Source organism: Colobus angolensis, unplaced genomic scaffold (assembly GCF_000951035.1).
Source record: "Colobus angolensis palliatus isolate OR3802 unplaced genomic scaffold, Cang.pa_1.0 Scaffold140, whole genome shotgun sequence".
Classification (NCBI taxonomy): Eukaryota; Metazoa; Chordata; class Mammalia; order Primates; family Cercopithecidae; genus Colobus; species Colobus angolensis.
The window spans coordinates 6,695,612-6,712,553 of record NW_012114489.1 but is presented as its reverse complement, the minus strand read 5'-3'; the positions used below and the strand labels follow the sequence as shown (position 1 = coordinate 6,712,553).

At 38.9% G+C, this 16,942-nt stretch overlaps 1 protein-coding gene across 1 annotated transcript in view; it reads right to left on the bottom strand.

The window, feature by feature from the left end:
• Window positions 1–16,295, bottom strand: part of IL1RAPL1 (interleukin 1 receptor accessory protein-like 1) — a 1,423,595-nt gene extending 1,407,300 nt beyond the window's left edge. The window contains exon 1 of the mRNA XM_011935152.1: window positions 15,380–16,295. The gene's annotated coding sequence lies outside the window, so the exon portion shown is untranslated. The remainder of the gene's footprint in view (window positions 1–15,379) is intronic.
• Between the last annotated feature and the right edge of the window lie 647 nt (window positions 16,296–16,942).

The window sequence follows — 16,942 nt, the reverse complement described above, 5'->3', positions numbered from 1 at the left end:
TGGTGTGATCTCAGCTCACTGCAACCTCTGCTTCCCGGGTTCAAGTGATTCTCCTGCCTCAGCCTCCCAAGTAGCTGGGATTACAGGCACCCACCGCTACACCTGGCTAATTTTTTTTTTTTGTATTTTTAGTAGAGACGGGGTTTCACCATGTTAGTCAGGCTGGTCTCGAACTCCTGACCTCAGGTGATCCGCCCGCCTCGGCCTCCCAAAGTGCTGGGATTACAAGCATGAGCCACCGCGCCTGGCCTAAACTTTTAGTGTTCATAATACCTTTCAGGTTCCCAAAACTAGACTGAAGCCACATGATGAGGCTTTATTAAATATATTATTTTTATACTTTTGTAATCATAGCCAATAGTAACACTAACATTAAAACTAGTAAGATTGGGCCAGCAGGAGTACCCAAATTGATAAAAGATGAGTTTAGACTTACTAATATTTGAATCTTTGCTACCAAGACATTGGGAGAGTCCAAAAAAGATGCTTAGAACGATAATTCACATCTTCTCTGATTACAAATTTACGAAATTAAAACTAATTTTCACTTTGGAAACAGGAAATAGTAACTCTTAACTTGCACTTATAGATGAGGTTTAAATAGCTTCTGATGCACAGTCTGTTCCAATAGCCGCCACTCATCTCCCATACCACCTACATAGCTCCTGGGTAAAAAATGCAAAAGAACATAACTTACCTACTGTCAGGGATGTGGCATTGTGTGGCAGAGTAAAAAAACCATTGCTTCAAATCTATGCGGACAAAAATAAAAGTGTGCTGTGCAAAATAGCATGATGCAATCGGTAAAAATGGAACAATTTTTGAGCCTGGAGCCTTGAAGTTATATTTAATGAAAAAAACAGCTAGTGAATATATAGAAATGTTGGACTCTCCTTAATAAGCTTCACAGTTTGTATTTGAAACAATAAAATATATAGGTCCATAAACACAAGTAGAGTATTGTGATGGAAAAGGAGTGTCACCTTCATTGAATTCTTGGTCTTTTAAAAATACCATAAATTTTTTTTTTTTTTTTTTTGAGATAGAGTCTCGTTCTGTTGCCCAGGCTGGAGTGCAGTGGCACAAATTCGGCTCACTGTAACCTCCCAGGTTCAAGTGATTCTCCTGCCTCAGCCTTCTAAGTAGCTGAGATTACAGGTGTGTGCCACCATGCCTGGCTAATTTTTATATTTTCAGTAGAGACGGGGTTTCACCACGTTGACCAGGCTGGTCTCGAACTTCTAACCTTAGGTGATTCACTTGCCTTGGCCTCCCAAAATGCTGGGATTACAGGCATGAACCACCATGCCTGGCCAACTTTTTTTTTTCTTAATTCCAAAAAAATCAAGCCAAAGCCAGAGAAGGAATGTATCAAATGCTTTTAAAGCAAGCTAGGTGCTGGTAGCAAAGACTACTAATTTTTTTAAGACAAATCTTTTAAAATGCTTAACAATGTGCATCCTCAGTTGCTGTGGCAATGAGTAAATTGCTCATTCTAGCTTTGTGCTTGAATTAAGCATGGAGTAGGTGAATTAAGCATGGAGTAGGTGGATCATCTGGAAGTATTTGTTGAACTGAATTGAGTTGACCATCTAGTCAAATGTCAGGTCAAGTGAGGGAAAAAATCACCAAAGTGGTTGTTTATTAAAGTGGATGTCAGTTAATGGATAATCTTTTGGTAGTTGAGAGATTTTTTGTTTGTTTGTTTGTTTTGTTTTGTTTTGAGATGGAGTCTCGGTCTGTCGCCAGGCTGGAGTGCAGTGGCAGGATCTCGGCTCACTGCAACCTCTGCCTCCCAGGTTCAAGCGATTCTCCTGCCTCAGCCTCTTGAGTAGCTGGTACTACAGGCATGCACCACCACGCCCAGTTCATTTTTGTATTTTTTAGTAGAGACAGGGTTTCACTATGTTGGCCAGGATGATCTCGATCTCTTTACCTTGTGATCCGCCCGCCTCAGCCTCCCAAAGTGCTGGGATTACAGGCGTGAGCCACCGTGCCCGGTCGAGAGATGTTTGTATCTGTAAAGGTATGTACTGAGTTCATCCCTATTCAATTTTTCTATGATTTAATGAATGGTTGCCCATTTAGACACAGCCAGTGCTTTAAAAAATTACTGGCAAAATTAAGTGTCAGTGTATTTAACTTGATTGAAAATCTTCACAGGATAAAAACAGAAGGTGTTCCTATTACCTCACTAGGGTTGAAGAAAGCATTTTAAAAACCTAAAGTAATGTCACTTCCCTTGCATTAAGGAAGGAAATTAATATTTCCACATAATATAAAAGTGAATAGTGTTATATGAAATGTTTCCTTTCAGTGAAAATTGAACTCTAGGATATATTATTTCTATGATTTCAAATTCATCGTATTCAAAACTAGTTCCCCTCCAGTCCAAATTATAGACTGGCTAATGCTAATGAAACACTGCTTTCACTGTCTGTTCCGTACCAGTAAATCTACATTCAACTTATTCCACTACCACTCAGTTCATCGAGTCTGCGCCTTCTGCCAACTGTCAATATTCCTCTGTAGCCTGGTCCTGTACAACCCAAACAATTGTCTTATTATCCTTAGAATTCAGGAAACTTGGCCCCACTCTACTCTGTTCCATTTCCTTGCCCCTTCTCTGACCCCCACCCCCAAATCCCCTCCTTAAACTCGAAATCAAGCACACGAACCACTGAGGAAAAAAAAAGGTCTTATGTAAACTCTCCAGGCATGAATTTTCCACTTTTTCCTCTCTGTCTAGGACACAGAGAACATGCTCATTTCATATTTGTGGCCTGGTAACTTACAGCAGGAGTAACTGTAATGTGACTTGAACTACATTTCTGAGAAAATCACATTCTCTGAAGCAAAACTACATAGAGCAAGGCCTTGTACTCAACTGTATTTAGTTTCTTCATCCCTTTAAACAAATGTTTAAGATTTCATAGCATTTCCTCGGTAATTTCATATGGTATTATTGCATCATGCCTCAAGGGGTGAGGGAAAAAATATGATCTTGTCAGACATTCCAAATAACTTTCATTCCTCTCTTAATGGCCTGTATACCCATCCTGCCGTTGGTGGCTCACAGCTGAGTCCCTCATTGGGATTTACCCTCAGCTGCAAATAACTGTCTTCCCAACATTATGCTCCTTCCTGTGGAGCAGCCCCCCACCAGTCACTGCCTGACGTGAACACAGAAAGCCCCAGCCCCTTGACTCAATGTGAGACCATTTTGAAGGACCATCAAATCTTTAGAACTTCTCATTGGAACTGCTGAGGCCCCAGCTGCAACCACATTGCAGTCAGTTTGTCTGCCTCAGAAGTGACTACAACTTCTGTATGCAAGTCTTCATCTCAGCGTCTGTTTCCAGGGAGCCCAACTGAACACATATGCCTTTCCCACCAGTCCATAAGCTTTAGATGGCAAGAACTGTGTTGAACATCTACAGCCTGTGTTAAGCACCATTCTTACAACAGATAGGGCCCTCAAGTAGTATTTCTCATTCACTCACCTGAAGGCGTTCATTAAAATACATATGGGAAGGGGCAATTCTGATCACATAATAGAACTGAAGGACAGTGGTTACTAGGGGCCAACAATGAGCCACAATTGCTGCATGATAATCAACTGAGACAGTGGCAGCATGAGGATTTCAGCATAGTAGGGGCTTACCCTGTGCCATTGTGGTTGGAAATGACTTATTACTTGAAAGTTGAAGCTGAGTTGGAGGGGCATTTTGGAAAACATTGAGAAAGCATCCAATATCCATAATAACCTATGATGCCAGGAGGAAAGCAATACTGACAGAGACTGAGAGGTTCCTGTTGAAGCCCTCCCAAGGAACACCTTGGTGATACTACTGACCTCAATTTTTTTTTTTTTTTTGAGATGAAATCTCGCTCTGTCACCCAGGGTGGAGTGCAGTGGTGCAATCTCGGCTCACTGCAACCTCCACCTCCCAGGTTCAAGCGATTCTCCTGCCTCAGTCTCCCCAGTAGCTGGCTGGGATCACAGGCACCCGCCAACGTGCCCAGCTAATTTTTGTATTTTTAGTAGAGACGGGATTTCCCCATGTTGGCCAGGCTGGTCTTGAACTCCTGACCTCAGGTTATTCCCCTCACCTCGGCCTCCCAAAGTGCTGGGGTTACAGGCATGAGCCACCATGCCCGGCCCTCAAATGTTTTTGAAAGTACAAATTTCTCGACTGGGTGCGGTGGCTCATACCTGTAATCCCAGCACTTTGGGAGGCCAAGGTGGGTGGATCTCATGAAGTCAGGAGTTTGAGACCAGCCTGGCCGACATGGTAAAACCCCGTCTCTACTAAAGATACAAAATTAGCTGGGTGTGATGGCACACATCTGTAATCCCAGTTACTCGGGAGGCTGAGGAAGGAGATTTGCTTGAACCCGGGAGGCGGAGGTTGCAGTGAGCCAAGATTGTGCCATTGCACTCCAGCCTGGCCAAAAAAGAGTGAAACTCCGTCTAAAACAAAAAAAAAAAGTACAAATTTCTATACCGCATTCCAAACACCGAATCAGAAACCTCAGGGCTAGGGGAGTGAGTTTTGACAACAGCTAGACTGTGAGACTTGTTCTTTCACCTGAATCCTAAGGACGATGTACGTAACATTTAGTTTGTGCCTAAGTAAATTGCATTTTTTCTCATTTTATCTTCAACGTTTGGTCATTTTCCAGCTTATTACATCTTCCAATATAGAGTGATCAGATAAAGTATGGGGAAAAAAACTATACTTATTCATTTCTTTTCTTCCAATTAGAAGCGTAGATAAACTATTTGATAAGAAAAACAATTTAAACTAAACTAGCATGGTTTTTTTTTATTACTAGGAGGCTCACTTTCTAATTTCCATCTACAATTCAAAATTTTTATAATTATTGGTAGTTAGCAAAAGAGTTCACACTTGTTAGAAATAAATCCTATTATCTTATTATTGAATGTACATTCTACTCTAAAGCAATATTCTTCTTCCATATGACCTTACTATAAAACCAGTTCGAAATTTATATTTCCACCTTGCCATTACATTATATAAAGCACTTTCCTTTTTTCTTTTTTCCCAGTTGCTTCCTTCAACTTCTTTCTTCCAGATGAATTGTCACTTTAGAGTCACTTTGCTGTTGCCATCACAGTAAAGAAATAAACTTTAAACATTATCCAGTGTACTCATTAAAGAGTTACACTTGGCTGGGCACGGTGGCTCAAGCCTGTAATCCCAGCACTTTGGGAGGCCGAGGCGGGCGGATCATGAGGTCAGGAGATGGAGACCATCCTGGCTAACACGGTGAAACCCCGTCTCTACTAAAAAAAATACAAAAAATTAGCCGGGCGTGGTAGCAGGCGCCTGTAGTCCCAGCTACTCGGGAGGCTGAGGCAGGAGAATGGCGTGAACCTGGGCGGCAGAGCTTGCAGTGAGCCGAGATAGTGCCACTGCACTCTAGCCTGGGCGACCCAGCGAGACTCTGGTCTCAAAAAAAAAAAAAAAAAAGAGTTACACTTAAACATTGTTTACACTGAGCATTGTTGCTATAGTGTGTGGCAACTTTCTAACACTACCAAGTAAAGATAATTTGAATGTATCAGCCCCATTACAGAAGCTTGCCTTCTGCTTGAAAAAATAAAAACTAATGTTAAATTCTGGCTTCTGTATTTGTCTAGCACTGGTAGCAGTGGTGTGTTTGTTAGTTTATTTATTTATTTATTTATTTATTTATTTATTTATTTGAGGCAGAGTTTCACTCTTGTTGCCCAGGCTTGAGTACAATGGTATGATCTCGGCTCATTGCAGCCTCTGCCTCCCAGGTCCAAGCAATTCTCCTGCCTCAGCCTCCTAAGTAGCTGGGATTACAGACATGTGCCATCATGCTCGGCTAATTTTGTATTTTTAGTAGAGACAGGGTTTCACCATGCTGGTCAGGCTGGTCTCGAACTCCTGACCTCAGGTCTCCCAAAGTGCTGGGATTACAGGCATGAGCCATCACATCCGGCGGTTTATTCTTTGAAAGGAAGAAAGAAAGAGGAAAATGAAGGGAGCTAGTGATGGCTGTTTGAGGCCTGCGGTTCTACATGAGAAAATTGGAATAAGCGTGAAACTCAGGAGTCACTGGGAAATTCACACAACTTGAAATCAATGGTAACCTGGAGATACACACTCTTAATTCATTCCCCTTCTTCCTAAAGCATAAATCTGAGCAGGTCATGCAATGTTCTGTTTTCCTTAAGCTCATGCATTACCATTCCACTGGCTCCTGCTTGCCAGACATGGAGGCTCAGGGCTCCAGCCTTATCTTCTTACATTTCATATCATATACCCCCCTCTCTGGGGAAACAAGAACATTGAATCTTCCTTAACCATGCTCCATTTGGTCCTACTTACAATATATTTATTTTTTTTATCTCCCCTCTATTTAGAAGGTCCTATCTCCATATCCATGTTAACTCCTTCAAAGTCCAATACAAAGGCTGCCTCCTTTAGCAGACCTTGCCTAATCCCTCTACATGCATGTGTTCTGAACCTTTCTTGAGTCTGTAGCATACTTGGCACCTCTCTTAGAAGTATGTATGGTAGACTATCTTGAATTATAATTACAGGTGGCCCTCCATATCTGTGGATCCAAGCAACCATGGATCAGGAATATTTTTTGAAAATGACTTAAAAAGAACAAAAAAACACTTAAAAATAATACAAATAAAAATACAATGTAACAACTATTTACATAGCATTTACATTGTATTAGGTATAAGTAATCTTCAGATGATTTAAAGTATACAGGAGGATGTACATAGGTCATGTGCAAATACGATGCCATTTTATATTAGGGACTTGAGCATCTGTGGATTTTGGTGTCCACAAGGGGTCCTGGAACCAATTTCCCATGGATACCAAGGGATGTTGGTATATGTGATTTTGTTTAGTAGTCATGTCCCTGACTAAACCATTTTTGGGCCCAGACACATGACATCAGTCATCTCTGTATCCTTTGCAGTCCCTCTTGCATCCCCTTACACAGCGAAGGCACTTAAATACCTATGATAGAGGTGGAAGGAAGGGGGAGGAAAGGAAGAAGAAGGGGAGGGAGGGAGAGAAGGAAGGAAGGAAGGGAAGGAAGGAAGAAGACAGGCAGGTGATTTCTTCTCCTTCAGTCCATTTGTAGGTTTCAAACTACCTAATATTAATTATCTCTCCTTTATATTACTCAATTTTCCTTTTTTTACTTTTTAAAATCAGAAGCTTTTGTCTCTATGTATAATGTAGCATGAGTTTTGGAGAACACAAATCTAAAACTGACCTGTTATCCCTAAGTGTTTAAGCATTTGCTTGTGTAATGATATACTGATGACCTACTATATGCTGTGCACAATGTTGGGCCCTGGAAATACAAGGCTGGCAGGCACCTGCCTCCTGGAGCTAAGCTAAACCATTCACTCACTGAGAAAAGCATACCCACTGACATAAGTGCTTGCTCTATGGCTGTGTTATTAAGGGCCCTGTAGGAGAACCCCGACAAGAAAAAACAGCAGAGCCAAAAACCCCTAGAGACCCCTTGAATGCATTTACTCTGCACACTGTGGAGCTGGGTGCCTCTTGAGTACAATTCAGGAGTTCTGTCATGGTGAGAACAATTAGGAGCTTTAATAGGGGTATTCAAAAACCAAACACTGAGAGCTACCAGATCCATTTGTTACATTCAAATTTTCTCCCTTGGCCACATGAAGCTTTGTTTACACAAAATACTTGATACCATTCTAATTCTCTCAGTTTTTCCATTTTTACCACTGTATTTAGCTCTCCTGGATGTGTCTCTTCTGAAATAAAGTTGGCAGAGAGGTTGTAAGCATCCTAGTGTTCATAGCCAGCGTCATTTCTTCATACAGGTATGCTACCACCTCCCTACCCAGTAACTCTAGAGGGCACTGCAGGATTCAATCTGAACAAAAGTATGTCCTCCATAGCCCTGTCTCCACCTTATTATCTAAAATGCAGTCCATTCAAGCTATTTTTCAGGGTCAGAAAAAAGTTAATGGCATCTTTTCTAGAAATGTCACTATTATAATACAAAGGGATAAAGCCTGTTATTCCAAACTTTCCTCTTTAGCATATTAACAATGATTCATTTGTCAAATATTTTGACAAAAATCATGTATGTGTGTGGATACACATATTAACGCAGTCATGAGGATATGAGGATACACACACACACCCATAAGCTGTATCTTGTTCATTTAGTGGTAGTTATATGATTCTAGCTTGGCAAACCTGATAAAATATTACTGTCTTCATTATTCCGAAATTGGTTTATTATTGTTTATGTAAGCAGACTGATCCTGTTGATGAAGAAATGAAATATGAAATTTAATATCGTCAAAGTGGGATAAAGTATAGCTAGAAGATATTTTGATAGGATCCCTTAGTGGAATCACTTGGAAGCAAGAAGGTAGCATGCAACACTGAGACAAAGATGGCCAGGGATGTTCAGGAAAGTCCAGAAAAAGGAGAGGCTCCAAAGAAGAGCAATTCCCTGCAGGTGGAAAGATACAAAGCTAATGGGAAAAAGGACAGTATGGAAGAGACAAGAAGACCCACCAGTGACCTATGTTCTCAACTCTCCTTTGTATTGTGTCTCCAGGGATCAAATGAGGTGGAAAATCAGGTGTACATACAGGAAAAATAAAGTCTACAGATTCTGAGTGCAGAAGTCAGATGACTGATCACAAGTCGATAAAGTAAGCTAGAGCTCAAAGGATTCGATATGCCAACATTAGCTGTACTCATAAAAAATAATGCTGTATGCCAGGACATATTGCTATATAACTAAAATACCCAGCAGGGCTTATATCAAGGAACTAAAATCATGCATCATGAGGCAGCCAACAAATTGGAAGATCTTGGAAACTTCACTTCATTCCTCTGGTTCACAATTTCCTTGTTTAAAATCACATGATGGGGCATCCTTTACTCCTATACTGCATATAATTCTATTAGGTTTTTATGAGATTTTGATCACCTTTGGCTTTATTTATAATAATTCATTTTTATTTCGGCTACAATAAAAACAATGTTTATTTTATTTTTTTAAAGCAATTATTTTCCAAAATCAGCCAATTTTAAATTACAACTGTTGAATCCTAAAACTCGAATAGGAATATCTTGGAACTTGAAATGTACATCCTTAGGAAATTGTATACTGTAAGTCCATCTATACTGAAATTCAACTCCTTTGATCCACAAACCACCACCATATGCACTTGCCTTCCATCTTCTCTGTAAGATGAACATGATTAATATGTATATATAATGCAAGTATTTTGCCTCTAGACATATGGACCTTTTGTTACTCCAAGGAATCTAGAATCTATATAAACACCAAACTTTCTATGTAGATAGAATAAACAATGCATTTCAAATATATAAGTAGACCCTGTTGCGGCTATACATAAATTCACTTTTAAAGAGTTATTATATTCATAGTAATTTACTATTATTATCATGCATTTTCTCAAGTAATGGATACTGAAAGTATAACTATGATTAAGTGGACTTCCAGGGAATGTTTTTAATTAAAAAGGGAACTTTGCACCAGAAAATGATGAAGATCGCTATACTCAGTCACACATATTAATCTAAAACATCAATAAGGTAACTCACTTTGATTAGGTCATAAGAAGATAAACTACTATGAATAATTTTATGATTATCCATATGCTGATTTATTATAATCATAATTCAAATAAAGTATAAGATACCTAATAAACGTTGAAAGAGTAAAAGTCTATAATGATATGATTATAATCCACAATCTGTTTCATTTTTTCAGTGAGTCCAAATTCTACACACAATATCCTGATGTAGTGTTACAATGTACAATCTAGTTTAACTCTTCAGTTTATCTTCATAGAGGTGTAGCTCCTGTAAGAACAAAGTAGCTCATTTAGTGCCATTTATTGTATTTGATATATATGAACATAGTAACTATAACAAACCATTTGAATAGCTTGTGATGAAAAAGATTACTTTTAAGGTTGTGATACTAAAATGAGAAAGAGCAAAATTTTCAGAAGTAAAATTTTCTTTTAGTTCTCTTTCTTTTCTTTTTCCCTTTGTTTTATTCACAGTTCGGTGCCTGGGATTTTCAGATCGTGTGATAAGAAAGCAACATCAAGCCACCTACTCATCCCTTCTCTGTAGCTAAAAGACAGGAGTTTTAGAGTTTGGGCACCTGAATATTGTGTCTACACAAGGATACCAAAAAAGCATGTCAATTAAGGATCTTTTCTGGTAAACCAATGGTCAGGATAAGCATACTTAATGGATAAGTATGTCCATTGAGCCATGCGGTTGGACTGTAATAGAATGTTATATGCAGTATAAGACACTCCAGGGTGGCATTTTCTGGTGAAAATTAAAAGCATATTTGTAAGGTGATTAGTTGAATTTGTCAAATAAACGGCCTGTCTACATTCATACAATATTCCTTCATAAATCTGCCAGAGCAAATCTAAAGTATTGCCATAAGACATAAAGAATATGCATTTTTAAATATAGGAAACTAAGAGAATGCTTGCTATTAACAGGCATGAATGAAGTCAGATAAACATGCATAATGAAATTCATCTGAAACAAAAATATATTGGGAATCCTTGAAAAGAAAAGCAAGACACTGGGAAGTTACGAAGAGGAGGTTGCTCTACAACATGAAAATTCTTTATTTTAAGCCCAGGACTACTAATTTATTACAGGGTTAATTTTGCACTTTCCAATTCTACTTTAACCAAAATATAAAAACTAACTCTGTAACCTGATTATTCACTCACTGAAAAACATACATGGGAGCTCATAACACTAAACTATCCTCTTTGCATATATGTAAATATCATTATGTTAAGATACAAGAACATTAAAGAGATTCAGTTTTAGTAGTGACACATGGGGGATTGCCTCCCCCTAAAGAAAGTTAGTAATTATTACAACTAGAAAATTCCAAACAGACCGGGTATCTTTACATTCTTTTTTTCTCTATTATACTTGGTATTCAAATTCATTATGCTCTTGTTAATATACTGAGAGACAAGAGTCACCTTCTGGTCAATATACTCAATTTGAGAGGTAGCATCAAGTTTGAGTACATTTGTTTGTGTGCTCTTGGTAGCAGAAACAGAAACTCCTGAGTACTCAGAAGCATCTTTTTAAAAAGCAATCTGCATAAAACACTTTCACACATAAAACCCTTAGTTACCACTGTTTGAATGTTATTCAAAAGCAACTATTGTTTTAATTACTTAAGACAACTATATTCCCATATGAGTACTTCTGGAAAAAACTGAGTACTGAGCGAAAGCTAACCACCAAAGCTTTTAATTTGTCTTTGTTGGTTAATCACTGAACAATATTATGTACAGCTAACTGTAATTGCTACTAGAAAGCATCTATCCAGATTTATAATAAGGGTGTAAAAAACATGCACAGCTAAATTCGTAAGACTTAGGGGAATCCTTAATAATAATAACTCCATATATTTCTAAGGCATAGGATGGTGGTAAGCACTTAGACACGTATTATTTCCTTTCTGTAGAGCAATGTGCAACTATTTATTTTTTTTAAAGTGATTCTCTGGAACACTGAGAAATCAAATGTGGTGTCAGAGGTCACAAGGCTAGTAATTGACAGAGCCGGAAGTACAGTTTCAAGTCCTCTGACTCAGCCCGGAATTCTACAATGCCTTGATGTCTCACAGAACTGGACTCTCCTCTTTGAGATTTCCGATACAACTAATGGAAATAAGGTTGGAATTTAATAATAAAAATGCTGATGCGACCTTAACTATAGCTGCCCAACCGGTACAATTATAATTATGCTTTACAACTTGAGCATCACCAGAAAACTTGCTACTTTTAAATCTCAATAATCAACACTTGTTTTGTTGCTACAAATTATAGAGTAGTCTGCTTTATAAAAACACAAGATTTGCCAAATACCAAATATCATATCTGTTGTAAGTCAAAGTATATCCCAAACATTTCAGTGCATAACAAATTCTGAAATATAAATCTTCAAAGTTCAACTGTTCTTTAAAATGTTTTATCTAATAGTCATTTTTAAAGTAATACTGATTTGTTCACATGTGTTGCAAACATAACAAAAATTCAATTTAAAATTTTGTCTAGTTTTAGGAATACTGTGATTACTTATCTGCTAAATCTCCTTACTTTGCTGAAGCAACTGGTCAGGAAACAAAACTGATAGCTCTCATATTCATAAATGGTATTTATTTTTTCCCAAATATTTTCTAACCTAACTACATGACTGTGGCTGACGAAATGGAAATAAAATAGAAAATAGATGTTATATTTTAAATTACCCACTGCCATCATGTTTAAATGCTTTCCTATTAGACAAAGCTTTTTATTATTGATTTGTAGGATACTTAAGAAAAATGCCATAACCTGCCTTAGTTACATAATCTTCTTCCTAAAGAAAGTGACAGCTTATAAAGTGCCATTAACATGATTGAAACTATCTTTCCTAATAGAAGTATATGCAGTCTTCAAGTAAGGAGTTAGCAATTACATATGTATATTTGCTTCACAACCAGTGTCTTTTTGTACAGAATCCTTTTCCATCCTTCTATTGTTTCCATATCCTACTGAGCTTAGAAAACCTATGCCCTGCTTGATTACATATGTGTGGCTTACGTCAGAAAACAACTCAGGAAGTCATTTATAAAATATTGAAAGAAGGAGTACAGGAAAAATCATTACAGACTATATTTGTGCACATAGTTGGAAACCAACAGCCTGGAAGCAGCCGTTGTGTTACCCTGACCCCTGAAGGAAGGAATCAGGAGTTAACTTCACATTCAATTTCCTACACAATATGAATGCCAAACCTCCAAATCCACTGGCACAATACATCAATGTTTGTGCATGTCCTGCAGAAGTATGAAAGTCACCTCAAATATCAGACCTTAGAATTTCATTCCCCAATCCCACCATTCTGACTCAGGGTAAGCAAATCTTTTCAAAGTTACTTAGAGGGTGTCTAGATTCTGCATCTTACTCCTTAGGACTGGAAGGAAATAGAATATGAGAAATAAAAGAAAAACAGAAAAAAATAATCTCATCTCCCTGATAGAAAAGTCATTTAGCCTTCTTTGTAAAATAAACGTAAAGAGAAATAGGAAACAGCACAACTAGATAATAAGATGATTCAATTGAACAGGATTAGGATTTCAGAAGTTGCATTTTTTGTGAATATGTGATCTATTGAGGAGAAAACAGATCCTAAAACAGTAGAAGACCAAAAGAACCTGATGTGCATCTTCTTTAAAAAAATCACAACTCCAGATAAAACAAGAGGGAAAAATGACATTTTATTCTGCAGTATTCCCTCCTCTGCACAGTGAGCACAGTACATTTATCTCATCTCATGGTAAAAGTCTTTGGTGGCTGCAACCTGTCTTTTAAACCATTGAATAAGTGAAACTTGAACATGGATTGCTCTTTTTTTCTGGGATCTGTGTTAATAATGAATCCAATGCCATTTAATTTGTAATTCAACAGGGTACTGTTACCTTTGAATGCTTTTACTTCTCTTTTCCCAGAAGGTTAAAATGGCCCAGAAAGAGATTGTCATGGTTTAGATAAAGGGATAAAACACTCATTTCTGACACACTGTGGAAGCAATCATCATTTTTATGAGGGAACCACCAGGCTGAAATCTGCATCAAGCTCTACCAGGAAAAATGCAAGAAAGGACCCTAAATATTCCTTCTGTTCACAGTCTTCATTTCAATGAATTTAACTTTCCATTCAGTTGGGGTCATATATTTCAATCCTAGGGTAAAGAACTATGACCTTGGCTGGAATCATCAGTCCCTGTTACTCAATGGGGCACTTCTGAAACATTGTGGACTCATTTTGACTCTCCACGGGTGTGGCTAAAATTGGTCCTGTCCAGCCCTAAAGCTTACATGATCTGATGTCCCTCTGAAACTATGAGAAAACTCATGCTAAATTTGCCATAGAGATCAAGGTTTACAGGACCCTTGGAGCTAATCTCTCTCTGCCCTCCTCCTCTGTTAGCTGTTACAAGCCTTCAAAAGTTAACAGGGTGATGGAGCCTCTCTCTATACAATCATCTCATCTCACTATCGTTGACTGGAACTCGCTGATGTAATGAAGTTACATAATCACCGATTATGCACGACTTCCATCCATCTTCCTACATATCCACATATCTTCTCCCCTCCCCTTCGGATCAATCTACCAGGTGAGATTTATAACACATGTAAATGCTCTATTCTCTCATCACAGGCACTGAATATGGGACTTTAGCATTGCAGTACAGTGCACTGAACCACGTCATCAATATTGATTTCTTTATCCCATTTCCCAGGCAGAATATGCTTAAACATCCTTAGTGTTCTAGTCTCTAACTTTTTACCGAAAGGGTAAAATAGATGTAGCAGATAGGACACATCTTCAGCTTAAGGTTAGGGGAAGTATGAATTAATTGCCTGCATTTCCCAAGCGGGCTGCATTGCAATAAAAGGATGGTCTCCGCTTTCAGACCTTCGACTCCCCTGCACGTGGGTCTCAGCTTCAGCTATTTAGGGTATTGGGTAAATAATTATATGATTGGGCAACTGAACTTGAGAAAGAAAGCACTATGGTGATATTTAAGATAATGTTGCCTTATTCTTCTCTATGTTAGCCATCATTTTTAGCTTTTTCTTTTCTTTTCCTTTTTTCACTCTGAGTGATAATCCAGTAGATAAAAAAGTAGCCCATGGCACTTAATAATCTCCAGTAACCACAACCTAGAGAACAATTAAGGATGATTATCACCTTAAAGTTTAAGAACTTGACAAGTGGGATGTCCCTGGTCCCATTGCGGCTGTGAAATGCAGCAGAATGCTGCACTGAGTTGAAAACATATTTCTTTTAATGCACAGAGAGTAGCTCGTTTCATTTTAAATGGGGTTCTTCACTAAGTGTTTCTTTTACTGCTGCTACCCCTTCCAGAATGCAGGGGCCACAAATATTGCATCCAAACAAAGAGTGTCTTCCCAGAATTAATTCAAGACACTCTTCCATATCAAAATAATTGGGGGAGAGAGTGATACTTTGATTTTCAATTGCACTCAGAATATGGGCACACATACATACACACACACACACACACACACGCGCGCGCGCGCGCACACACACATACATCAACACACCCAACTGCAGTTATTCCATTCAGTGCCAATAACGGCCACATCACAGCCATCAATGCGATGCAGCAATCATTCAAGTCACCCATTCCCATTACAAATGCCCAAGTTTGCTCATGCCACTGACGGGTTTGCATATATAAAATGACCTTACCCACAACAGTCTTCCAAATTATTCTCCTCTGGATATTAGTCGGTAAGGTAATTGCTGGTCATCACAATGCGTATTCAGAAAAATCCACGTTTTACTCCTGTGTTCTTTTTCTTGTTTTTGCTAGCAATTAATATTGTGAACAAGATTCCCATTCACAAATGCCAAGTTCACCATAAAAGCAGATAATTCCATACAGATCTTCCTTCCCTACAAGACTGTCTCCAGTTAGTTCTCAAAGTGCCCGATTGTTTGCTGAAGATACAATCCAGGTGCAGAGCCAGGAAAAAAAAAAAAACAGACTAGGAGAAAAATGAAGAGGCAGATAGAAAAGGAGAGACTGAGAGAGGAGAGAGCAGAAAAAGAGGGGGAGAAATAAGAATAATTCTTTAAAAATAAGGAAGGAAAAAAGCCGATAAGTGAGAAGTCTGTGAGCTCTATGACAAGAATTGGAGTGTTGCTTGCAAATCTTCTGAATACATGTAGCCTTTCAAATCCTCCTGGTCCCCAAGTAAAATTTCCAGATCCGGGATGCAGCCATAAGAAAGAATCCTATGTATATTTCACAAGTATCCCGCAATAACAGATCCGACGGGGTTTTCCTTGTACAGTACTGCTATGTGAAAGCACACAACCCCTGCTGTTTGGGAAGGTGTCTCCTGGGTCCTAGCTCTCTTCAGCAGCCCCCAAAAATGATTTTTCAAAAAAGAGTGGGGGGGTGGTGGGAAAAGCAGCTTTGCATTTGCCTTGAATGATGCTAATCCTGAGCGAAAACGACAAGCAAAACACGAATAGCACGGGATCTTGATTAATAGCCACAATCCACTCAAAATATCCCAGGGAAGAAGGAGCGAAAACAAGAAAGAGAAACTGCAATGCATAAATGATTCCAGTGTTTCTACAAGATCGGTTCATTTGATTGAATGCATTCTCTGGTTTGCTGCAAGTCATAAAGAGGATAGTATTACTGCCACCCAATGGATATTTTAGTACTAGCCAATCCACAGACAGTCACCGCTTTGCGAGTTTTAGTTCTCAGAAGACCCAAGTGGAAGGAGGGTAGCCTGGGAATCTTTTGGAAAGGACCCGGGGAGGCCTCAAATAACGGAAGTCCGTCCTTCCAGGCAAAAGTGGACTGGCAAATTTGGATGCTTATACAGTCTTGCCTTAGCCACCTTAGAATTATGGTTCCATTTCTCTAGGAAGCAGAAAGATACAGAGAGTGATGCCTAAGCCGACGCACTCTTGATAACCTCCTTTTCATATCTTCTCTTTGAAGCAGATTTATTATTGCACGCGACCCTCCCACCCCCATCACTGTCTCCCCAACGCCCCCATTCTCCGTTTCACTTTAAGATGGATTACAAGAGGGAAGCGGTGCAGGGGCTGCTCCAAACAAACCTCAGGTGCTAGGATGATAATTGTTTCTAAAGGGCAGTTTTGCAAAAGTGCTTCTGTCTGTATTGACATGCAAACTGCGAGTCCTTCAAGCAGTAACCGTCCTCGCAGTCGCGCTTTCAGTTTGGGGGAGGAGCAAAATCTTCCCTAAGTGAGTGGGGCTCAGGG